The following is a 26,613-nucleotide window of genomic DNA, read 5'->3' on the forward strand; positions in this document are numbered from 1 at the left end:
TGGAGTGCAGACCAGGACATAGGAAGACTCAGCATGATGCCATTAGGCAGCAGAGGCCAGGTTAAATAGGGGAGCTAGAGAGCTTGGTTGAACCACAGGGTCTGTCTGTATCCAGCCATCGCAGGAAAGAATCCCTTTTGTATTACAACTGGTCAGAAAATTCAAGACAATGAAAAATTTTGACAAAAAGAAGAAATAACGTGTTTTGAACATTTTCACTCCCTCCCCGCCCTCCCCGCCCATTTCCCAACCAGTTCTACTTTATAATTGCTACAAACACCCTTTCTCATTTCTATCCCAAGGGACACTCTAGAAACCAGACCTCAGTCAAGATGCACTCCCTCCCAGAACCCCCAAGGAAGGGCCATGGTACTAAAACTCCCAGCCCTCATCCATAGTTGAATTCACTCGCTGATGCATGGATGTGCAGCTTGAGCTTCTGTACATCAATCAGAGGTGAATCCAGCTTGATATCAGTATTCTTCCACTAAAAAAAATGTTAAAAGCAAGGGCACACTGGGGTGGTCTAATGGATGGAACAGTGGACTAGGAGACATGCATTGCTACTTGATCTTGAGAAAGTCACTGCTCTCTCTTCAGAGTAGCAGCCGTGTTAGTCTGTATCTGCAAAAAGAAAAGGAGGACTTGTGGCACCTTAGCGACTAACAAATTTATTTGAGCATAAGCTTTCGTGAGCTACAGTTCACTTCATCAGATGCATGTAGTGGAAAATACAGTGGGGAGATTTTAGATACACAAAGAACATGAAACAATGGGTGTTACCATACAGACTGTAACAAGTGTGATCAGGTAAGGTGAGCTATCACCAGCAGGAGAGTGAGGGGCGGGGGAGCACCTTTTGTAGTGATAATCAAGGTAGGCCATTTCCAGCGGTTGACAAGAACATGTGAGGAACAGTGTGTGGGGGAGAATAAGCCTGTTTTACCCTCCCTCCCTTTGTTTGTCTTTTTTATTTAGATTAGGGACTCTTCAGTATAGGGACTCTCAATTGTATATGTACTGTATATACAGCACCTAGCACAATAGGGCTTGAACTTGGTTGGACCCTTTAGGTACCCAGCGCAGTAATAAGAATAATCATCATAACCGTTATTTATTGATTGCAGCAGGCTGAAAACTGATGTTTGCTGGAGAGTCAGTTTCTGAAGGAAAAGGAATAATAAATCCCAGGTATAGAAAGAAATCAATGGGAATGAAAAAGAGTAGAAATTTCAAGTACAATTTTTATAAGACAGTTACAGTATTATAAATCAGGCCAAAAAAAAAAGATGTTATCAAGTTCTCCTCTGGGGGAGCTAAAAACCTTTCATTCTTTTTTACTATGATGGCAGCTTCAGTATCTATGAATTCTCCATTTTATTCACACTAAGAAGAATCCACAATGTAGCAGGATAGAAAAGGGCTGTAAACTCTCAGTTGCAGGAGAACCCATCTTTCAAATAATCAATTCAATATTTTCCTTTTCACGTTGGTCATGTTATGCTGAATATATGAACCCTTTCAACAAGAAGAAACAATACACTTTCCATCTCTAATACATACAGCCAGCTTGCAATATCCACACCACTGATGAGATTGTTCAAATAGGAAGGTACTATTCAGTACGCAGATGGCTTCACAATTTGACTTATAGTAATATTTATGCTAGCACTCAGAACTTCAGGAAAATAAAGCCAGTTTAATTTAATTGCCTTAAGTATAGATTTATATGCTTAACTTTACATACTTAATTTTGAAAATTTTGGCCTGAAGCTTCTCTGTTGGATTCTTTGTTGTTTGTAAAGTTCACTGAGATTCTCAGGTACAAAATGTAAGAGGAGTTTAAATGATCATTGCTCATTTATATTTCTTATTCATCATCCTTTTGTTCCCTTTTACCTCTGGGAATTCTTCACTGATGAGAAAATTCCAATGCCATCTTACAACATTCTGATTTTCATTTAGTTTCTGTGTGTAACTTACGGTACTGAGATGATAGATTCTAAAAACATCCCCTGTATGAAAAATGTAAAACTAAAACACCACTATGCAAGAGTTGGTGAGGGGAGGGAAGGGAAAGAATCCAATAGAAGTGATGGAAACTTAGAATTTAACAACTCATAGTTCATCTGAGCACTAGAAAAATCAAGAGCTAGTCTCCAGTTTCCCATTAAGTAATTAGTGAAATGTGAAGGCCCTTTTCCATACCTCTCAGCTCACATGTCAAGGCAGCGACCAGACACTAAGTGCGATCATGCAGACGGAACTGTTTTTTTTATTGTTAGAAGCACTTTTAAAAAAAACCACAACCAGTTTCAAATGTGAGTTGAAAGTTTTATCCTATGAGTGACATTGTAAAGTATTACATTAGCAAATTTTACATTTAAGCAATAATGTTCAAGGCCCAGGGCGCTTCCTGGGGATTAATGATTGGCTGGGAGAGTTGATGGCCCAAGGCAAAGCTGCAGGCCATTAAGCAAGATGGTCATTAATTTCCTTGGACTGAAGTCTTTAGTGCTATTATGGGATTATATTTGAAAGGATATGACTTTTTTTTTACATTGCTGGAAAATAAACAGTTGAAGAAATGATGTACGAGGCCTTGTGATAATTTCACTCAGTTTCTAGAGCCGGAGATGACAGGCAGCATTACAGGGGAATTGTAATTGCTACAAATGATTAAAATTGGAAGGTTCCTACTGGCTGAAAATGGTATGATTCGAGTTTAGGAGTGGTGCTCAGTGCACTGGATACAAGAGGTCAGCTAGTCAGATGCTTTGGCTAGGTTCAAGGCCATGAACAATTTTATGGCTGTTAATAACTAGACCTGGACACGCTATAAGGTGGATGGAAAGCTGGTTATATCATTGGGCTCAACGGGTAGTGATCAACGGCTAGTTGGCAGCCGGTATCAAGCGGCGTGCCCCAGGGGTTGGTCCTGGGGCCGGTTTTGTTCAACATCTTCATTAATTATCTTCATTAATGATTTAATGATGGGATGGATTGCAGCCTTAGCAAGTTTGCAGATGACATTAAGCTGTGAGGGGGAGAGGTAGATATGCTGGAGGGTCCATAGTGACCTAGACAAATTGGAGGATTGGGCCAAAAGAAATCTGATGAGGTTCAACAAGGGCAAGTGAAGAGTCCTGCACTTAGGATAGATGAATCCCATGCACTGCTACAGGCTGGGGACCAAGCAGCTAGGCAGCAGTTCTGGAGAAAAGGATTTGGGGATTACAGTGGACAAGAAGCTGGATATGAATCAACAGTGTGCCCTGGTTGCCAAGAAGGCCAATGGCATATTGGGCTGCTTTAGCAGGAGCATTGCCAGCAGATTGAGGGAAGTGATTATTCCCTTCTATTCGGCACTGGTGAGGCCACAACTGGAATATTGCATCCAGTTTTGGGCCCCCCACTACAGAAAGGATGTGGTGAAATTGTAGAAAGTCCAGCAGAGAGCAACAAAAATAATTAGGAGGTTGGGGCACATGATTTATGAGGAGAGGCTGAGGGAAATAGGCTTAGTCAGTCTGCAGAAGAGAAGAGTGAGGGGGGATTTGATAGTAGCCTTCAACTACCTGAAGGGGGGTTCCAAAGAGGATGGAGCTAGGCTGTTCTCAGTGATGGCAGATGACAGAACAAGAAGCAATGGTCTCAAGTTGCACCGAGGGAGGTCTAGGCTGGATATTAGGAAACACAATTTCACTAGGAGGGTGGTGAAGCACTGGAATGGGTTACCTAGGGAGGTGGTGGAATCTCCATCCTTAGAGGTTCTTAAGGCCCAGCTTGACAAAGCCCTGGCTAGGATGATTTAGTTGGTATTGTTCCTGCTTTGAGCAGGGGGTTGGACTAGATGACCTCATGAGGTCTCTTCCAACTCTAATCTTCTGTGATTCTATTTGCAGCAAACAATTTATTAGTGTAGCTTTAGTGCCCTCGTGTCCAAGATGGAGTCTACTCCCCAGGCAGTTCTGGCCAAGAGAAGGTGCATCCAGGAACACAGCAAGGAAACTCTCTTCCACCCCAGGGGCACCTGTTCCAACCCCCCTGGATTGAACACACATAATCAGGAATAGCACAATGAATATGAGAAAGGTAATATGAGCAGGGGGATGAATAGAGGAAACAGGGCAAACATAGAGGGAGAGGTAAAGCAGGGTTGCATTCAACACAAGGCCCCACAGGCCCAGTGGTAGCACAGTCTGAAAGGCAGACACCAAGCAACGCATTTGCACTCAGAGTTCAGGAATCTTGGGCAAAGTTCCAGTCCAGCGGTGAGTCTTGGGTGCTCCAGTACCAGTAAACTTTCCCCAACAACCCCCTCTGGTGTCCGATTCTGCTGTGAAGTATATTCTTATGTATACTTTTTATAAAAAAAGTCTACAAAACACACAGGTCATAATGACCCCTACTGGATCATCACTTTTCCTAACTTTCAATAATTTTTTTAATATCAGAGGCATCTAAACTCAAGCCTGTCCATCATCATATCTTCTTTCATTCTCAGTTATTTACTTTTCCTCCCCTTCTATTCTGATTAGCAAAACTGCCAGTAGTTATACCCTTGCTTCTGAAAGCCTGTTTCCAAATTAACCCTTAACTATGTGGTGCTCTATTTTATTAATTCATAGTGGCTGAGTGCATATAATATGGTCACAATTAGCTTGATCACATTCTGGGGTATATACACCCCTCAAATCCAGGACAACAGCCCCAAACATACCTCTGTTCCCCTCAGGGAGTGACTGCAGACTACTGCCCTACAGCCCCTTCCTGTTATCACCTACCTGGCTTTATAGAAGCCCCTCCTGTTCCCACACAGGTGAGCGTCCCCTAATTAGGGCTTTCCTCTCAGCCTTAATTCTCCCATCTTGCAGCCTAATGCATTAATGGGCTCTCTAGCCTACATTAACCACTCCAGGGAGAGCATAGGGCACATATGCTCAGACCAATTACTGAGTATGGCCATCAGGCTTTCAGTTTGGCATTGGAAATGAATTAGAAAAAGCTTGACTAATCCAAGCTCAAGTGTTGAGAATAGGATGTGATGTCTTCATCACAGCACCATTGTGTGTATAGCAGATAGCTACGGTTAAATGCCTATTACTTTAAGAATGAAACTTTTAGACTTAACCTTTTGGGCTAAAGTCACAGGAAACCAGGAGGATGGAAACTCTATGCTAATATATGATGAATACTGGGAATTAAGTGGTAGCCATGGAGAGCAAAAACTCAGAAATGCTTCATGTAAGCAGGGTTGAAGCGTGGGAAAAGAATCTTAGTGAAAAGTAAGACCTAAAAGGGGTCACAATCTATAGCGTTGGTAAAATGCATTATAATTGGAAAATTATACTTCCTGATGTAGGTATGCAATTGTATAATTAAATTAAGAGAGGAAAAAGAGTTCTAAATGTGCAATATATAGCAAATCAATACCTTTGTGATAAGTGGGGACACTACTGCCAAATGTGTACTGCCAGCTCCAAAGAATCGGAAGAGTGAGAATGGCATTCTGTATTCCTTCACTTGGAATCAAGAAAGCTGTCAGATTATTACATTTTGTAGCTGTTTGACAGCTGAACTGGCAGGGGTAATACTGGCATTAAGCAGAGCCACTGTGGTCATCCTATCTGATTCCTTATCAGGACTACTGACAATCAGAAGCAGCACTTCAGATAGCAGAAAGGTTATACTTAATGAATTTATTACTATTAACAACAGAATTGATGCAGCTGGGTGTAATCATAGTAATAGTATGCATCTATGGGTAGTGGCCAATGAATTGGCAGATAAAGGGGCAAAAAATGTTGTCAAACACAAGGAATTTGATTTAGAGATCCCTTTAAGTAAATGGGAGTTTAAAAGTCTATTTAAAAATGAGTTAAGAGAGGAATCTCAGGAAATATGGGGGGGGGGGGAAGCAAAGGGGAAAAGATTCCATGAAATATGCCCAAGAGTCAAAACTGCTGATATACTCAAAGGACCTGAGAGAAAGAGTGAAGTGGGTCTACTTAGAATTTTAACTGGCCATTGTGGCTTAAATAGTAATTTGTGTCTAATAAAGAAACATAAAGATGGTTTATGTGGACATGTGAGGTAAAGGAAACAGTTGATCATCTCCTCTAAGAATACACCATCAAAAGGAGGTATTTATATGAAAAACTTAGAGACCTTAAAGTATCACATTTTTTGTTGGCAAATCCTATGTTCCTATCAGTGTTCTCATACAATATAGGATAACGGCACACAGATAGCACGACAGGATGGCCAATTTGACTGCAGCTACCTCTCCTCTGTGGATTAATCAAGAGCTTTAGTCTTCTTGGCTATTATTCTGATATTTAAAAAAAATGAAATGTACTGAGAGAAAAAGCATAGCTTCTGGGCATATGTATGATTTACTGTCAGCAACAACTTTTTCAGGCAAAGTTTTCAGACTTTCAAAAAGTCAAAAGATATACATACACCAGAGAAATGTTATATAAACACAAATAACAGGGACAGAGGATTTGTCACAGTGGATCGGAACATTGGTCCATCTGGGTCACTGTTTTACCTCCAGGAGTGACCAGTACCTAGTTCTTCCGAGGATAAGAGAAAAGCACCCGCAACACACCTAGTGAATTGTGAAATGCTGTATTTGGAGGGAGAAGCTGTAGAGAAGGAAAGCAGTACAGGATTTGCCTAGTGGCTCACAAAAGAGATGAGCTTGGTAATCAAATTCAGATCCTGGTTTTGAATAGTCTAAAGTACAGGGGTGTTTGGAATCAGGGTTTGGGTTTTGATACAGGTTGTTTGCAAAATTCTGAATCTGGTGTCTAATGCCCTATCCACTGACGTTTCCCCCTTCAGTGTAACATGTGAGCCCCTCACCCACATTTATGTATTCATCTCCACAACACCTTGCAAGTAGGAAAGTATTAGCCCTGTCTGCAGATGGCGCAGTTCCCAAACACACTGAAGCAGTAAGGATATATGTATAAATCATTTATAAGTTGCGATAGTTGGTTATAGATCATGGTTATATGCAAGCTATTCATCTTTTAGGCTCTATCAAATCTATAGCCATTTACTGAAACAACTACTGATTTTTTGTTAACCCATTATAAATTATTTATTACATGTCCTTAATATAAAAGCGTGTTCCATATTAATTATTGTTGTTGAGCATTTACATAGATGTTACAAATATTAACTAATTAGCATCTATAACCCCTTCTCTCCCTCTCACTACCTCATTGCTGTGAAATGAGAAAATAATTATCATTAACCCAAATTTGTGAATGGGGAAACTGAGGCACAGAGGTTAAATGATATGCCAGTGGCCACAGAGGGCATTAATGGCAAAGCTAGGATAACAGGCCAAGGGTTTCTGGCTGTCAGATAGGCCCGTGTATGCTCAAACCGCTATACCATCTTGCTATCATTATTATTATGACCATTGTAGCCCGAGTCATGGGCCAGGATCCCATTGTGCCAGTTACTATACAAACACAGGACAAAATGATGGTCCCTGCCCCAAGGAGCTTACAATCTAAGTAAATGACAAAAGGCAACAGGTGAATAAGGGTAGACAGATGGGGATGTAGAGAGAAATAATGAGATGATGATGATTTATTTATTATTACTACTACCAGAGGCCCCAGTTTTGGGGGGCTGATTGCACTAGGTGCTGTAAAAAACATATAGTCAAAGTCCATGCCACAAAGAATTTACAAGCTAAGAAGTGATATTTGCATGAAAAAGTTCTATCTGAATTCAATTTTTATTTCTAAATGTCTTAATTATATGACTATGCTCCCATTTCACATTATTGTTAAAAAAAGTCTGTCACATTTATCCATCCAAAAGAATCACATTGTCGAAAGAAAAGTAAATGAGGTGCCACATCATGTATATCTATAGGAAGAAATTTAGGGAACAAGAGTGGGCTGTTGAAATCAACAGAACTGATTTACCAGCTGGGGAACTAAACCAACAGTGTGTTTATCTTTGAGACTTGGGAAAGGTGAGATATTAAAAACAGGCAATTTAAAATAGAATTGTCATTAAAAACAAAGGGAAAAGTTGTACTTAATCAAACATTTTGTTCCGCACATGTCAAATCATCTTAAGGGAACTTAGGCAAACATCTTGAAAAGCAGTGGTGTCCAGTTATAAGGTGCTAAGCAGAGACAATCATGAAGAAAGTGAAAAATTATATTCAGCTGGAACAATCAGATATTAGCATTGACATAATCACACTACTGCATTTGAAGCCCTGTGGATACCAAGCTCTCCTCTTCATTAGAAATCATCCAGATGTAGGAAGAGCTAATTATTTTTTTAAATAATAACAGAAAGAAAGAATCTGACTGTATCTCAACTCATAACACCATAATGTCACTGCAACACTTAATACAAATGCAAGAGCTCCAATTGATTTAGAACATTTTTTTTTACAATAACACTTGTAACTTGGTTAAGTAAATGAGTTTAGCTAATTCAATTTGCTTTTTTACACAACCCATTCAAATGATTTCGGTTTGGGGAGCAAATATTTGAATCCAGCTTTTTGGAATGAAATTGAGTCGGTCCTAAAACATGGATTTGTGTTTTAATTATTCACAAAACAACATCAATGTTTTCTGTCATTTGAGATGGTTCATGAGCCAAACAGTGAGTTAACAAAGCACAGCCCAATAGCAGAAACCTGAGTTCAAATGATGACCTGTCAATTGTGAAACTGCAGTCTCTCTGGCTATTCTCTAATAAGTATTGACTGGGATTTTTCAAAGGGAGTTAAGTGCCAAAATCCCTTAGGATCCATAGGTTTTTTATAACCTCATTTTTCTAGTACTCTCCCACCCCACAGCAACTGATATTAGTAATGATAGATACTTATTAGATATTAGACATCTACTTTTTTCTCTGATATGGACTATTACCCAGGTAACAATGCATACCAGGCAAATCAAAAGTAAATTAGATACAAACACATGCATAGGCACACGGTCCTGGCTTTGCTGCTACTGTCGACTCCTGAGGCCAGTTGTTGGGCCTGATGGGAAGGATATCCATTGACTTCCAGACTGGACTTTGGATCACATCCTGTGTAATGACATTGCCCTGTTTCCTATGTTGGAAGGAGAGGTGTGTGTCTGACCTCTGGCCTCTTCATGATGGCAGCTCATGAGACAGCTTAGTGTTTGTTTAGTGGCAGGGCCTTCTGTCCCGCTTGGGCCCTCTGCTTGGCTCCTATGTATATCTCTCTCTCCTTTCAGCCCCACGTGTATCCCTCTCATCCAGCCTCATGGACTACACTTCCCCATCTGACACAAAGAGTGCTGTGTCCTTATGTTTAGGTACCATTTACTGGCCAGACTTGACCTTTTGGAAAATCCTCAGGCCTCTGTGCTCACCTGAAGTGGGGACAAGGTTCTTCCGGAGTGGATAATTCATAGAAGAACAGAAGGGACCATTGTGATAATGTAGTCTGACCTCCTGTGTAACCAGAAAACTTCCCCAAAGGAATTCCTAGAGCAGATCTTTTAGATAAACATTCACTCAGAATGCTGGGGTTGAATTTTCAAACTCCTTCCCATGCCCTCACAACCCTCTGAAAACACAGTATTCAGAGAGCATTCCTCCCCCCACACACCCAGCTCAGCATCTCTGAAAAATCCCCTCTGAATGACCAGAGACATAGCTGTGCAAAGGGAACACCCATTTTCACTCTTCCTAAATCCCCACCTCTGGCATCTTCTGGACAGCCTTGGCCAAAAGGCCTTGCAGCATACGTATAAGGTCAACAGATCTGGGCTTTGTTACACTGACTTTCAAGATGTCAAATTAAAGACTGATGTGGTATAGTGGCCTGAGTACAGGCACTAGACTAACAATTAATGAGCTATAAACAACCAAACAATCAAGCACACAGATTTGGTGAGACCAAACTAGAAACTTGGTTCTTCTTGAGAACATAGCTGCTCACTTACAAGCTAAAAGTAATATTCTTCAGCTGATTCTAGTATGGGTCTCATCCTCTCTTGTGAGCCACATCAGACTGGAGAGAAACATTACATGAAGAGCCAGGAATGCTGATATGTTACGTGTTCTTAGGTAACAGGGCCAGGTTCTTGGACTGGCAAACCAGTATCTCTATCACCTGGGGAGTAAGTAAACAAGAATCCTCCCACAGCCCACCAGGTAAGTAACAGAAGACGAGACAGAATGATGCACTTCAAAAACAAAAGGGGTTTATTGAGGGAATGTTAACAATATAAGGGAGGGGGTGGAAAAGCAGATAAACAGTAAAACAACTTTGTGGTTGCCCCAAAATGGGCCTGAAGCCCGGTCCCCAAATGACCCTTAGCAAATACAAAGTAAAACCCTAAAACTCTGTACTCGTAGGTTTCCTCTGGACCCTTGTGAGATGAACGGATTAACTGGATATGAACACAGATGCTGATGGTAAGTAACTGTCTGCCCTTTTGCTGCTAGGGTGCACTGGATCCTGGACCTGCCATTGCTGTCCAGCAGCTGCTGGGGACAGGAGGAACACAGGACCTCATCAGCTGGAACCAGGAATAGGTCATATAGGCAAGTCACTGGAACCAGGAATGGTAAGTAGACTCAGGTATTAGATATTTTGATCAATGATATGGATCAAGTGGCCAGTGAAGGACTCTTCCAATGCCTGTGCAAAGAGACAGTTACTGGCTGCCTCTCTGATGGACAGCCCTATTGACAGGGTGTGCAATCCTTTTGTAGCCTTTGTGGCGCGAAAGTTCCAATTCCAACTGTTTTGAGGCAGTCTGTGCTTCCCGCCAAAGGAGAAAGGATGCGAAAGTCTGTGAAGGAGGGTAGCAAAGATGAAGTCTATGTTGTTCTCTCCTTCAGGCCAGACACCATCTTGGAAAATGGAGTCCATTAACCAACTACATTATTACAAACACAACACTATAAAACACAGTAAATTCAATGCAAGCCAAGAAACAAACATGAATAGGCATACATATAGGGAAGACTTCCCTACATATAAATTAAAGTTTTGGAAGATATACGCATGCTGAGGCTGCAGGCTATGGAAGAAGGATAGCCCAATGGGCAGGGTGCTAGCCCAGGACTTAGGAGACTCAGGTTTACTTACCTGCTCTGCTATAGACCCCAGTGTGGCCCTGAACAAGTGAGTTTGACCCAGCTCCACAAAAGGACTGAGGTCTGTGTGCTACTGTGGTCCACAAAGACGCAACTCACCTGATGCCCAAAGGTCCCCCCAGTGCCTAAGTTTCTGCCTCTGGGCAAGTGGCTGGATACTTTTCTCACTTCTAGGCCCCAGAATGATCCTCAAACCACTGAAGATAGGCATTCCCTACCCTATCCTGCCTGCAGGGCCCAATGCAGTTAGGTGTGCTATGAGCATTCCTAACCCCACATAAAACAGCTGGGTGGGGGGACACAAAGAGGCCTCTGTTAGTGCAGTGGATAAAGTACTCACCCAGAATGTGGGAGATCCCAATTCAATTCACCCCAGTCCTGCCTGAGAAGAAGGGATGTGAAAGGGGTGCCCCGCTTCTCAAGGGAACCCCATACCACTGAGCTATGGAATACTCTGATGTGGGTCTCACTCAGTCTCACTTGTATTAACTGGACTAGAGTTAAGACAAGAGAGACAAGAATGAGCATGATCCCTTCCCACAGGTTTTGTGTGGTTGACGGGCACCTACCCCATTCTCGTAAGAAATGACTTAGTGGCTAAGCCACCTAACTCCAGGAGAGGGGTTCCCGATTGTGGGTTGCCCACAGAGGTAGGCACCTCCTTGCAGCCCAGATTTAGGAGCCAAACTCCATGAGAGGGGCTGGGTTTAGGACACACCCCTCCTATTGCTTAGTTTAGGCAGCTTCCTGCCTAGTGTATTGACTTCTGTGGATCCAAGTTTCTGGCACCGATCTCTCCCCATTCATCATACAGGGAGCCTAGGCAACTCTAGCTTTGTGGAAACCAGTCAGATTCTCGGGACCAAAAACGTAGGTGTTGCGACATTTGGCATCATGGCACCTCAGTCCTGTTGTGGATCTGGGCCTTAGTTTCTCTGTCTCCATTCCTTATCTGTGAGAATAGGGATAACAACACTTCCCTACCCCGCAGAGATGTTGTGAGGACAAGTACATTAAAGATTGTGAGGGGTTCAGATACTAGAGTTATTGGGGACAGATAAGTACCTTAGGAGTACTATAGGGGGCTCTGAAGAAAACTTTCCCAGGGGACAGGCTATCCCATAGTTGTGATGGTTTCTTGTAGCTGGTACTTGCTATTGTCAGAGACAGGATATTGGACTTGAGGTCCCACGATATGATCCATTAGGGCAATGTCTCTGTCCTTTGGCAGGACATTTAACTTCTCTCCCTCCCAGTTTCCCAAGTAATTGTACTTTTCTACCGACCCGTCAGGCCAGTGGTCTCCAAACTGTGGGACGCACGGCCCTAAGGGGGCACAGAGGAATGCTTTGGAGGAGCATGGTGGGGCCCAAGCCAGCTGCCACTCAGGGTGGCAGTGCCATCTATCCCAGCTGTGCCCCCAGCCTCAGCTGCAGCTCCGGCACCGACTGCGGCCCTGCTCCCAGTCACAGCCCCCGCTGTGGTCCCAGCCCTAGCTGTGGCTCTGCTCCCAGCCATAGGCCTCCTTCTGGCCCCGGCTCCCAACCGCTGATCCGGCCCCAGTTCCCAGTGGGGTGAGGGAACACAGACAGATTCCATTACAAGTATGGGGGGCACAACAGAAGAAGTTTGGGGATTACCGCCTGTCGATAAAGTGGATCGATGAGTTCATGTCTGCTCAGAACTCTGGCTAGGAAAAGTGCTCTAATTCTCATTGCTTCTGACTCATTAAAATGAATTTTAAAATTAGACAGCTCCCTCCACCCCATGCTGTAAAGTTGTCAGTGCAAATAGCAATGAGTTTACCCTGAACTGTTTGCATGTGTGCAAGCAGGCACTGAAAGTTCAATTTTTCTAAAAGGCCAGCAATTTAGGACTTGGAACTTCTCTGGCGAAAATACACAGTTGCCCTTAGAGGTAAGCAGAAGCAACAGGGCATTTCGATCCAGAGGCACAGGATTAGACTATCCCAAATCACCAGTGTGATGGAATGTTACTTAATCCTGTCCAGAATATTGGTTTGTGCCCATGCATGAAAATACAATGAGATCCAATCACAGCCTTGCAGAAGTGTGCAGACGACACTCTTCATTCTCTACTGCCTCAATCAAGAGCAGTGACGGAGGAAGCTTTTATTGACATAGCATTGTGTGCCTTAAATGCAAATATCAATCTGACCTGGTGAGACCTGCCTTCTGGATGTTACTTCAGTCACCTGGATGCTGCCTTAACGAACAGGAGGAGCTGAAGCAAAGCTCATAAGCAAGCAAGCAAAAGCAGCCATGTCCTTCCTTTTTCCCTCATCCATGGTCAGTACTCTGATCATGTTGGTGTTGATCATGGAATTTGTTGAAAAGAATATTTTTCTATAGCTGCAACGCTCCAGGTTTGGTCCAGCAAAAGAGCAGACTATAAATTCAGTCCCGGGAGGCTTTCTACTCATTGCAACGCCTTGGGAAGCTGACAAAAACATTTGGCTTGATCCACCACTGTGTTGCTCCAGAATGAAAGGAAATCTCCAGTAATGCAGGGGTGAATCTTTCCCATTATCTCTGATTTGGGGAAGGGGCTGGTTTGGAGGCTCTGAGTACAAAAGTGCTTGTGCATTCAAGCACTATTGCTATAAGATGTTTTCAACTCCTTGCAAAGAATCAAGGCTTTGATTTGTTTTACTCCACTTTGGGGATTCATTGTCATCAAAAGACTCTGCAAATGTCAAAACCATTATCAGTCGCAGGAAGACAGGCTCTTAATTGAACTTTTTCATCTAACCTCCTGCACTCTGAAGAAAAGGCTGCAGTGCCAGCATGGAAGTGGCCTTTTATAAGTTCCTGTCTGCTAAAAGCAAAAGATCTTGAAAAAAATCTGCTTTGAAGGGAAATATCGGAGCTTTTGAAACGTTCTTACCCCTTGCAACTGAACTGAAGCACCTGGCATCTCCCAGCTTATACAATGTATTAGTGCATCATAACAGAAGCCAAAAAAAGAGGTGTGTGAAATAACATTTTCTTTTGCAGGCTGCTGGTGTATCCATCCTTCTCCTTTATCCTTTATTCCCATTGCTTCCCTTCCCCATCCATTTAGAGGCAGGCATGACAGGCAGACCTGAGATTCAGCTCTTTTAGTCCATAAATGTCACTTTGGACGGTCTCGTATTCTGAATAAAAATCGGGGTAATTGGAACAAATATCTTGATCCCTTATTAGCCCTTCTGCTTTATTAGGGCTGTCCCTCTCTCTCTCTCTCTCTCTCTCTCTCTCTCAATTTGGGTAGATCAGGTCAGATCAGATCTGCTTTGGCTGCAGCAACCATCGTTTTGTTACTATGGAATTAAGTTTGAGCTTTCCTATTGTTTTGGCCTAAATAGTGGAAAAGATTCAAAAGGTTCAGAGCTATTTCTGATTGTTTTCTGGCATAAAACCAGGCTGGTTATAATAACCTCTCACATGCATACATCACCTTCCATTCCATCAGGTCCCAAATCCTCAAGGATATTAAGGTACCTGACTCTGATTGAAATCAATGGTAGTTAGGTGTCTAAATACCTTTGAGGATCTGGGTCAAAGTGTCTTACAAACTCTGGGCCTGACCCTGCCCACCATGAATAGCGGGAGTGACACCGATCACTATGAGCAGTCTGGCTGAAGTACATACTACTTGTTGCTAGGATCAGGTCCTATAAATGTACAACTGAAATGCCAGCATGAGCACAGACTGGGCCAAATTCTTTGCTGGCAATGCTTCACTGATGGCAGACCAGCACAGAATGTATGTGGTGGGAGGGGCATTTGCCAAAGACCATCAGAGAAAGCATTAGATCCCTGGCACTTACGTGGCTCCCTGTTCCATAGTATCTGAGAGTCTCACAACCTTTAATGTATTGATCCGTGCACCCCTCCTATGAAGCTGGTCAGTGGAATCATCCTTATTTTACAGACGGAACATCTGAGGCATTGGAAAAACTAAATGACGTGCCTAAGGTGCAGCCTGGAGCAGAGCAGGTAAGTGGACCTGGGTCTCCTAAGTCCTGGGCTAGCACTCTGCCCATTGGGCTACCCTTCCTCCATAGGCTGCAGCTTGTCAAAGAACAGGGAATTGAACTCAAGCCTCCAACTAGTACCCAAACACAGGACCATGCTTTCTGTTTGTTCTTACTGAAATTATTACATATGCACAGTGAAACAGCTGCATTTTGCACAACCCACCATGCTGGTCCTGTCTCAGAAGGATGAAAGGGGCTGAGCTGACTCTACTGGGCTCTGAATTTCTGGCAGATATTCCATTCCCTCTGTTGGATGATGGAAGCTTTAGTTAATGTAATGTAAACTGCCTACCTGGACCAGAATTATCCCTACAGGAATGCCACTGAAGTAAGTGGAGTCACACCGAGGATAAATCTGGCTCACAGGCTTATGGCAGCAGTGTTTCCACTTCAGATCTCACAGTGTTGCAGCAACAGAGAAAGTCTGGCAAACTCAGGGCTGAAGGCTCCACTCTGTATCTGCACATCCTGACTGGGGGGAGTACAGGAAGTGAGTGTGTCACTTCTAAGGCAGGATCTCTTTTGGCACCCAGCCCCATGGAAGATCCCCTGTGGATCCAGTTCTGGGGATATTCAGGTGATGGGGGGGGCAGGGTTTTTCTGGAAGATTCCTCCACCTCCCTCCCCCACACACCAACCACGGGACAAAGCACTAAATTACACAGCTTCCCCTTCTGTGCCATGAAACTTCCCCTCCTCCACTGGGGGCAGAGGGGCTCAAGATGCAGCCGAGGTTGGGGAAGCCCCTGGCAACACGGCTCCTGTGGCAGCCATGTTGCCTTGGTGCTGCAGGGAGTCCACAGGGCAGAGTAAATGACTTCAGGCTGATGCCCCACACATTGAACAGACCCCCTGAAATCTGCAGAATCAGCAGATCCCTGGTCTCTTCCACTGGGGTAAACGTCAAGGCTTAATAGAAGCTTCACACGGAAACTCCATGAACTGAAACTCCTGGTTCAAATTCCGATCTCAGTTAGATATTAGCATAACCTGAGTGCTGTAATACTGTGGTCTGGGTGGTATTGGTGGCCTGTGGTATACAGGTGGTCAGACTAGATGGTGGTCCCTTATGGTCTACAACTCTGTGATAACAGACTATCTCTATTCTAGTCAAGGGAGCTTCTCTGGATTTACTTTGTGGGGACAGGGTCAGATTCATGTCCCTCAGAAATTCCACTTCACTATGCAGATGTAACCTGCAGTGTGGAGACCTTGGCCTAATGACCCAACAGCCAATGAAAGGCAAATGGTAAAGGTAAAGATAGACGTTTGAAATGCAAACATCTGTAATAAATAATCTTATTAGTAACAAATGATTCGTTATTACTACTCTACTTCCCATGTGCAGTGTAAAGCAAAAGATTTATGACAGATCTTGGCCTTGTACATGGATTATTTTTCTCTGAACTACCTTTAAACAATAATAAAATCTAGTCTTTTCCTTTAATTAGCATCTTTGCCTTTTATGGGTTTGCAGTTTGCTAAGCTTTTCTTCTTTTTGCAGTTGGTTAATCATGGTTCCCATTGTTGGGACGGGGCAGGGAAGAAGGTTAAATTTGCCCTGATTCTTTTAAAGATCTCAGTGGCTCCTATAGCCTGCATGCACTTTTTAAAAAGGATATTTTCACTAAAAATCATTCTATTCCTTGATGCAGTAGAGCTATAATACAAATTTATAGGCACTGATGCTGCATGGATGCATCTAAGGAAAAAAAATTGTATTGATGTTTGTCCATATATTTTGTGTGGTCTCTGTTTTGTATTATGAATTTTAAGAGGCATAAGGCATAGGAAAGGCTTGTATTTCGAGAAGGATTAATGCAGGGGATATTTCATTCAGTCAGAGACACCATAAATAATGGTAGGCGATTCTAAATATCCTCCAAATTTCTTCAGCTACAGCGCCAAACTTTGTAAGAAGTAATACCAACTGTCTTACTACATTTTGAACTTCCATTGCACATCATTTCCTTTCTGTGTTGACTGCTTGGGTAAGGTGGTAAGCTGCTCTCTTAGGCCTGGTCTACACTGGGGAGGTGGGGGGATCGATCTAAGTTACGCAACTTCAGCTAAGTGAATAACGTAGCTGAAGTCAATGTACTTAGATCTACTTACCGCAGTTTCTTCACTGCAGTAGGTCGACTGTTGATGCGCCCCCATCGACTCCACGCTCCGGTGGAGTACCGAAGTCGAGGGGAGAGTGCTCGGCGGTCGATTTATCGTGTCTTCACTAGACGCGATAAATCAACCCCCGCTGGATCGATCGCTCTGGAGGTAAGTGTAGACATGCCCTTAGTTATGCAGCTTTCTGAGTTTTTACTTAGTTGGGAACATATCACCTCTAGGCATTTTACAATAAAAATAAATACATTTATAAAACCTCAGAATTGCTATCAGCTATTGGGTTCCAATGATGCTCAGATATGCTACTGATAAATGGCAATATTTAGTTAGATTACCAAGTAGCCCCAGGCCTAGCTATGTATATACACTGTTGCTCTGTTAGAATCAAGTGGCTTCTGCAACAGATGATGGGGTGCCCACTAGAGAGCTTCCAAACTATTTAAAGGGATATTACTTAATTCCGATACACCACAGTTCTCTATGAAATTCCATAGGATTTCAGAGTAACTTCTAACGGATGCAAGTGGTTTAATTCCTGCTAAATTCTATAGTATTTTTGTTTGTGTGTGTGTTTCTTTTGCCCATAAGAGAGGAAAAATCCATTGCTGTAGAAACTTCCCTAGGAGCACTTGGGAGATCTACAGGAAGGGGCCTGTATAAGTGGTAATGGTAGCACTGCAATCATTGTAACAGAATATAGGGCCATGTATAGAAAGTGTTTAATAACATGACTGAATTGAAGTGTGGCATTTGCAGGAATACTCAGCAATTTCTATTCGATTCTATCATGCCCATCACCATGGCATCTGAGCGTCTTCTATGAAACTGAGGAGAAAGGAAAAAAAAAGACTTGATAATATAATGTAATTTTTTAAAAAGGCTACATTTTCCAAGATCATGTATATATATAATGTGTAGCCCAAGACAGTGTGCACTGTAATTCATAGGAAACAAATACTGGCTCACTTCTTCCACACCAGCAATTGGACTGGTTCATCATAGTAAGCCTACTTAAACTTGGGCTAAATAGTCTGCAGTAGAGCCAGTAGGTGGTTCATTGGTGAGCACAGGATGAATGATCACCACCTACTGGCCACTAACAGCAACCAGACTTGTATTTAAATACCTAGCTACAAATATGGAGCCAATGAGCAATCATTGGAATGCATCCGATGAAGTGAGCTGTAGCTCACGAAAGCTTATGCTCTAATAAATTTGTTAGTCTCTAAGGTGCCACAAGTACTCCTTTTCTTTTTGCGAATACAGACTAACACGGCTGCTACTCTGAAAATTGGATCATGGGTGACAGATGCGGAGAGTCTAATAGTGAGCACTGTAGACAGATATTATCAATCCATCTATCTATCAGATTGTGACGAGGTGTTGGAAAGGAGCTAGGCCCTGTGGTAAGTCCTGGGAAAAGGTCAAAGCTCCAGGGAAATAGTCCTTGGGGTTGGTGTTCTCAAAAAGGGTCAGGGAGCTGGGGAGAATCCAGCTGGGCTGAAAGCTCAAGGCACTGAACAGGCACTGGTTGCTTTAGGTGTGTTTGGGGTTTTCTGTGTTCTGTTGTGGGATGCCAGGGAACCTGCTACTCTAAGAGAAGTGTGGGACTGCAGTGGAGCCTAGGATGGATAGAATATGCTGTGTTGAAGATTAGAGTGACATGAGATATTGTTTGTACTGGATTCATCCCAGCACGGGCGAGACTTTAAACTCGCCTGGTCGGAGGGCTGAGTCCTAAGAAGAAGCAGACCACCACAAGACTGGAGTGTCTCTGGGCAGAGGGTGCCAGAGAAGGAGAGCCTGCTATGCCATGTGCTACCAGAAGGGGGCATGCCAGTGGTAAATCCATTATTCTACTCTTATTAAAATATCAGTATCCTATTAAGCTTTCCTGTGTTTACCATTCACTCCTGTTATTCTATTTCTTGTCCTGCACACCCACCATAATATGCTGTGACTCTCGTTGTGTGTTTCACTTTAAATTAGCGTGAAAGTTCCTTTGTTGCTAGCCACATACTAATTTAGGGGCCTCAACTCCAGAGTTAGGTGCCCAAGTCCCTGTGCACAGCATCTCTGCGATCCATAAAACCCCTATTTGGCTGCCACCTGTAGGCACCTAAACCCACTTGGCACCTTACTTTCCAGTGTAAAAATTCTCTAGCTGCCTAAGTTTTAGACCCTGCTGCATTCATGTTGCTGCTCCACTCTAGGCATCGAGACAGCTATCTCCCACCTAAGCCCCAGAGCGATTAATGAACCAGGGAAGATGTGTGTTCGGCTTCCTAACTTGGTTACATAACCCAATCCAGTAGGTGGTCTCTGAGCCTGCCTACCAGAGCAGGGCTCATTCAAACTCCGGTAGGAGGAAATGGAGCTGCCCACCTTATAGCTCTTATTCCAGTGGTTAGAGCACTCATTTGGGATGTGGGCAACCAGGGTTTAATTCCTCCCTCTCTGCCAGAGGGGGAGAAAGGATTTGAATAGGACTTTCCTACCCCCGAGGACATGGCTGGAATGAGCTAGGTGCCTGCCTCCCTCCACACAAAATGGCCAGAGGCTGCTCACTGATAGGGCCCTGCATGCAATTTAGGTTGCTCAATGTCTATCTTCCCCTGGTTTGTGAATTGCTCTGGGGCTTAGGTGGGAGACAGGTGCTGGATCTGCCTAGAGTGGGGCACCTGTGCACGTGCTCAGAGACAGGAACATAGCTTTTACCCTGAAAATTTAGGCTCTGAGTGAGCTTAGGTGCCTACAAATGTTTGGTGGGAGTTTTGTGGATTACAATGGAGCCTAAAACTGGACTCAGCGGCCTAAACCCCAGCCTCGTGCTTTCAATGGAAGTTAGGAAGCTAAATACCTTTGGGGACCTTGGCTTCTGTCTCAGTTGCCCATCTGTAAAACAGGGATAATACTGCTTCCCAACGGCACAGGGTGTTGTGAGGCTAAATACATTGAACACGGTGAGGTGGCAAGATACTATAGATATGGGGGCTTCTAATTATCTTAGCTTTGTAAACGCCTGAGATAGAGAAAAAGATTTGGCCAGGTAGCCCACTGCAGTGAGGGAAACACACCAACTGAAGATATTTACACTGGCTGAGGTATAGATACACCAGCTGAGAATATGACCAATCCACTTTTAAATGACTCCAACAAGAAGAAAAATCTGATGGCAGATAAACTGCTGGTATTGTGCTCCTGGATATTCTGACATTAATAACATTGTGAACATTCAAGTAACAATGCCAGGGGAATGAAACAATCTTCAGTGTTCATTTTATTCTTGGTCTCATTATATGTTAGAAAACCTATTACAGTACAAATGTTTTCTTTCTCCTGAAAGAAGAGAGGAATGGGGGGAAGTAGCTGTAATTTTGAAATATAAAATGGCCAGAGACAGCGAGATTATTGACAGAAAGGCAATACCAAGTCTGGACTTAAAATACAGTGGCTTTATGGGGTCTGCTGCAGCTTCTCAGTTATCTGCGTTTTTATGGGTTGGCTGTATGTTAAGAACATCTTTACACTTCTAACATATATACTGATGCGCAGGTCCAGTGTCTGTCCGAAGAATGTATCAGTAACTGAGTGATCTTGCTAGTGTGCATTTTCCCCTTGTAGGGTCTGATCCAATGCCTACTGAAGTTAATGGGAAAATGTGCACGGATTTCAATGAGCTTTGGATCAGGACTATTTTGAAGAAATAATGTATTCAAAAATAAAACTAAAAGGAGTACAGCTGCGTGTCTGATGCAATTGGGAAAGGGCACGTGTACTGTCTCAGTGGAAGATGCTGGAAACATTCTCATTACACTCATTAACATTAATCAAAGCTATCAAGTTGTTTACACTCCTCATTTTATAAGGCCTGACTCTCCTCTCAGACCACAGTGTAATTTTAGCGGGCCTAGTTTTCCACTGGCATCTGCTGAAATAGTGTAAGGCTTGAAGACAGCATAAAATGCCAGTCCTAGGGGTGTGGGCAATAGATTATTTTAGATCCTCAGAATTGCACGTCTGTGCTTTACCTCAGCTCCACACAATCTGTTTTAAGAGGTTCATAAGGAATGTGGCCTTTGGAAGCAGGGTTAGCCATGATGTGGCAGATGCGACTTTAGTAAGGCTTTTGATAGTGGTTCGCATGACCTTCTCATAAACAAACTAGGGAAATACAACCTAGATGGAGCTACTATAAGGCGGGTGCATAACTGATTGGAAAATCGTTCTCAGAGAGTAGTTATCAGTGGTTCACAGTCATGCTGAAAGGGCATAACAAGTGGGGTCTCTCAGGGGTCAGTTCTGGGTCCGGTTCTGTTCAATATCTTCATCAATGATATAGGTAATGGCATAGAGAGTAAACTTATAAAGTTTGCAGATGATTCCAAGCTGGGAGGGGTTGCAAGTGCTTTGGAGGATAGGATTAAAATTCAAAATGACCTGGACAAACTGGAGAAATGATTTGAAGTAAATAGGATGAAATTCAATAAGGATAAATGCAAAATACTCCACTTAGAAGGAACAATCAGTTGTACACATACAAAATGGGAAATGACTGCCTAGGAAGGAGTGTTGCAGAAAGGGATCTGGTGGTCATAGTGGATCACAAACTAGAATGAGTCAACAGTGTAACACTGTTACAAAAAAAGCAACCATCATTCTGGAATGTATCAGCAGGAGTATTGTAAGCAAGACACTAGAATTCTTCCGCTCTACTCCGTGCTGATTAGGCCTCAACTGAAGTATTGTGTCCAGTTCTGGGCACCACATTTCAGGAAAGATGTGATTATTCCCCTCTATTCGACACTGGTGAGGCCATACCTGGAGTACTGCATACAGTTTTGGTCCCCCAACCCACTACAGAAGGGATGTGGACAAATTGGAAAGAGTCCAGTGAAGGGCAACGAAAATGATTAGGGTGTTGGGGCACATGACTTACAAGGAGTGGCTAAGGAACTGGGGTTATTTAGCTTGCAGAAGAGAAGAGTGAGGGGGGATTTGATAGCAGCCTTCAACTACCTAAAGGGGGATTCCAGAGAGGATGGAGCTCGGCTGTTCTCAGTGGTGGCAGATGACAGAACAAGAAGCAATGGTCTCAAGTTGCAGTGGGGGAGGTCTAGGTTGGATATTAGGAAACACTATTTCACTAGGAGGGTGGTGAATCACTGGAATGGGTTACCTAGGGAGCTGGTGGAATCTTCATCCTTAGAGGTTTTTAAGGCTCGGCTTGACATAGCCTTGGCTGGGATGATTTAGTTGGTGTTGGTCCTGCTCTGAGCAGGGGATTGGACTAGATGACCTCCTGAGGTCTCTTCCAATCCTAATATGCTATAATTCTATGAAATTGGGGAAAGTACAGAGAAGAGCAACAAAAATGATTAAAGGTCTAGAAAACATGACCTATGAGGGAAGATTGAAAAAACTGTGTTTGTTTAGTCTGGAAGAGAAGACTGAGAGGGGACATGATAACCGTTTTCAACTACATAAAAGGTTGTTACAAGGAGGAGGGAGAGAACTTTTTCTTCTTAGCCTTTGAGGATAGGACAAGAAGCAATGGGCTTAAAATGCAGCAAGGGCAGTTTAGGTTGGACATTAAGAAAAACTTCCTAACTGTCAGAGTGCTTAAGTACTGGAATAAATTGCCTAGGGAGGTTGTGGAATCTCCATCATCGGGGATTTTTAAGAGCAGGTTGGACAAACACCTGTCAGGGATGGTCTAGATAATACTTAGTCCTGTCTTGAGTGCAGGGGACTGGGCTAGATGAGCTCTCGAGGACCCTTCCAGTTCTATGATTCTATGATTCTAGAATTTACTCCAAAATCTTGTACTGAGGACCCACATGGGTTTGTGTACATTGTGAAGTGGTGGCGTTCAGCTCTAAGCTTTGATTTTAGAACTATCCACCCTTGCCTCCTCCTTCCTATTCACACCCCCCATCTTCCTTATTTGATTTTAGGCCAGCAGCCTCCCTTGCCTTCAGAGACAGGCAAAACATAATGGGAGGTTAAAACCTCATTCTTCATATAAACTGAAACCCTCACTCCCTCTAGGAGCATCTCACTCAGTCTCTTCCTTTGGAAAGATTTCTGGGGTACATGTGATGCCAAATGTGAGGGAACAAAACAAGTATCTTCTGAATGGCATTATAGGAGTTCTCAGAGTAGCACCATCAGGCTGGAGCACAAATCCATTAGGGAGGAGCATATTTTGGTACCAGTTAACTTCGGATTCTGTCTTCCACGATGGCAAGAATATAATTTCCCCTCCTTACTTCTTCATTGTTCCCATTTCTTTCCATAACAGGCACCATGGGGCCGGTTGGTGGAGTAATGTCCTCAAATTCACCATTCTCCATCTAATCCAGTTCTTCCTTCCCTTCAAGCAATGGCGCTGCACCCTCTGGCCTGGGCTGAATGCACAGGTTTTCCCTTCTCTTTCCATTAGGGACTTCACTGGTTCTCTTTTAAGCAGGCCATTTTCACAGAACCTTCTCCCAACTCTTGTCTATCTCAATTTCACATGGCCCAACTCAGAAGCTGTGATTCCGTTTTAGATTATTTATGGCAGTCTCATTAAACAGAATGGAGTCAACACACATTGACTCAAAACACATACTCCCAAATTCTGAGTATGGGCTTTGAATTAACCCAGGCTATTAAACAATCCCTTGAACTGTTCCAACCTAGAGCTAGAGTTCATCTCCTTAAAAGTCTCTTTATATGTCAGTCACCTCTGAATCATTTTTAAATTAAAACAGCACTGTTGCAAATTTTGAGATTAACAATCCCAGCCTGTTCCTCAATGCTGTCAGGAAAAAGGCATCTTTCACCCTTGACTAAGATGTCTTCAGGTGTCCTTTTTTCTCTTACATTTCCTGCACGTTTCCTCTTGCTAGGCAGACTTCTGCTATCCTGTGTTCTTCTTTTCCACATCTGCCACATTTCTGCTCAGAGAAATCAATGCTCTGAACAGGCCTTTTTTATTTTTTATGGTTCTATTTCATAGGAATTTTCTTTCCTTTTGCTTCTTTTTTGCACCAGCCTCCCACAACTTTGCTAAGTGATTTGAATATTATCTAGCCCAAGCTGCTGTGTCAGTACACAGATTCCAGGGCAATCATTAGGGCCAACCTCAAAGGCCATAAATCTTCCCTTTCCCCCAGAATTCCTAGAGCAGATCTTTTACACCTATTCCAGCTTTACCTCAGATTTTATTTGTAACTGTATTTTCCTGAACATTTCTTCTTTAAAATATCCACTTTTACGCAGTCTTACATGTCTCATTTATGGATACCAAAATCCCCATAATCTGTTTATTCATACTGGACCTTTATAAAAGGCTTCTTGCACTTTCTTCAGGCCTCTGAATCCTTCTGTATATTCGCTTTAGAATTAAAGGCTCAAAGTTGTCATAATAATGTCATGTTTATTATGGTGAAGCCTTCTTCTTCTGCATGGATTTATCAAAGAGGAAGTCTTGTGGTGGGTGAACTTTCCCCTTGTTCAAAATAAGTCAATGCCTGGCACCATGTCTCTTTGTTTCCTTATACTCCCCTCTCTGTCAGTTTCCATCTGTCGCTTGTTTTATACTTAGATTAAAAGCTTTTTGGGGTATGGGCTGTCTTGTTCTGTTTGTACAGCTGCACAGTGAGGTCCTGGTCCATGACTAGAGCTGCTAGGCAGTATGGTAATGTAAAGGAATAATAATAATTAATTGTGAGGCATGACAGAAAATGTTGCTTTTTTTCAGAACAATCCTGCCACACATTGGTTTCCTGCTATGGCTTTAAAGTGACTGTACATGTATCCGCAAGCAACAGTACAAACCTTTGCTTGGACCACATGTGGGGCTAATGGCCTCCTTCCTCATACACCCATATAAGGCCTCATGAGTTCTGGTGAGCTGCAGCTCTCCTTAGTTTCACCAGATTCAAGTGAAGTTTTGCTTGGATTCCTTAGGGTTCATCCAAACCCCAGGGCTGTGAAACCAATGAATCAGATCAGCAGGTTTGGATTTATGAATGGCATGCAAATTGGAAGCAGAGGTTTTCCAGCTCTTTAATTCATAAGCGCCCTTTTGCAATTGTAAACCTCTGTAATTATGGGTGTAACATATTATGCATGTTTATAACATTTCAGTTTCAAAAGTGATTTTAACAAACTGAAATGCATGTTGATTGCTTATTCCTGAAGAGGGAGGACACAACAGCAATTGCTTTGGGTGGAACCCTTGGAAGCTTTTTGTGACAGCTGTGTTAATGTTGCAAAAGTCCCAGAATACTCACTCTTCTTTACGTTGCTGCTTGGAACAGGGGCCAAATTTTGCAGTCCTTGACTCATGCAATACTCCCATATAATTCCAATAACCACACCAGAGTTTTCCTTAATGCCTGACTGTGGTGAAGGAATATGTGTGGTGCATAGTAGTTGCGGATGGATGTTAGCAGATAAATAAAAAGGGCCAGATCCTCAGCTGATATGAATTGGCATATCTCCACTGAAGATAATAATAGTGTAGATTATGTCCCATTACATACTTTGGAGCCAAACCAAAAATATGCCTGGAGATTGCAACCTTCTTTGTCAATTAAGGAGCTGCATTAAAGTCCATTGACATTAATGAGAGACTTTCCATTGACTTTAGTGGGCTTTGGATCAGGCCCTAAATATCTGAATATCATTGGAAAGGTTATGATTTACTGAATGTGACTGGTTTCAGAGTAGCAGCCGTGTTAGTCTGTATTCGCAAAAAGAAAAGGAGTACCCGTGGCACCTTAGAGACTAACAAATTTATTAGAGCATAAGCTTTCGTGAGCTACAGCTCACTTCATTGGATGCATTTATGCATGTATCATTGCTGTATCAAAAGTTAGGAATATTGACTACGTAACAATTACAACTCTGTGTTTATTTGTGATACACCCACCGGACAACAGGCCATCAGCCTTGATGGACCATTAGGAAGAAACAATAAGACTTTGAAGATACTAATCTCTCTCCTTCCTGAGAGGCGTCCTGGGACATAGCTGTGACACTATCAGGTAGGGTGGTCCTGTCACCTTATACAAAATACCACCTTGGACACTGCTGGTGCTTTTCCTCTGTAGGGGGATGGGGATCAAACAAAGGCTTCCCACCTTAGGTAAATCCATTTTAAGGCTAGGGAGGGGTTTAATCTTGGCTCTCCTCCATTGCCTATCCAAGAAGAAAGACTGCTGAAAGTACCTGAGGCAAAAGTCAAGGGTGAGTCCAAACTGAGATGGGATTCCAGTCTGTAAAGAGAATTAACTGGAACTCTAAGCTACAGA

The sequence above is a fragment of the Dermochelys coriacea genome, chromosome 4 (genome assembly GCF_009764565.3).
Source record: "Dermochelys coriacea isolate rDerCor1 chromosome 4, rDerCor1.pri.v4, whole genome shotgun sequence".
Lineage (NCBI taxonomy): Eukaryota > Metazoa > Chordata > Testudines > Dermochelyidae > Dermochelys > Dermochelys coriacea.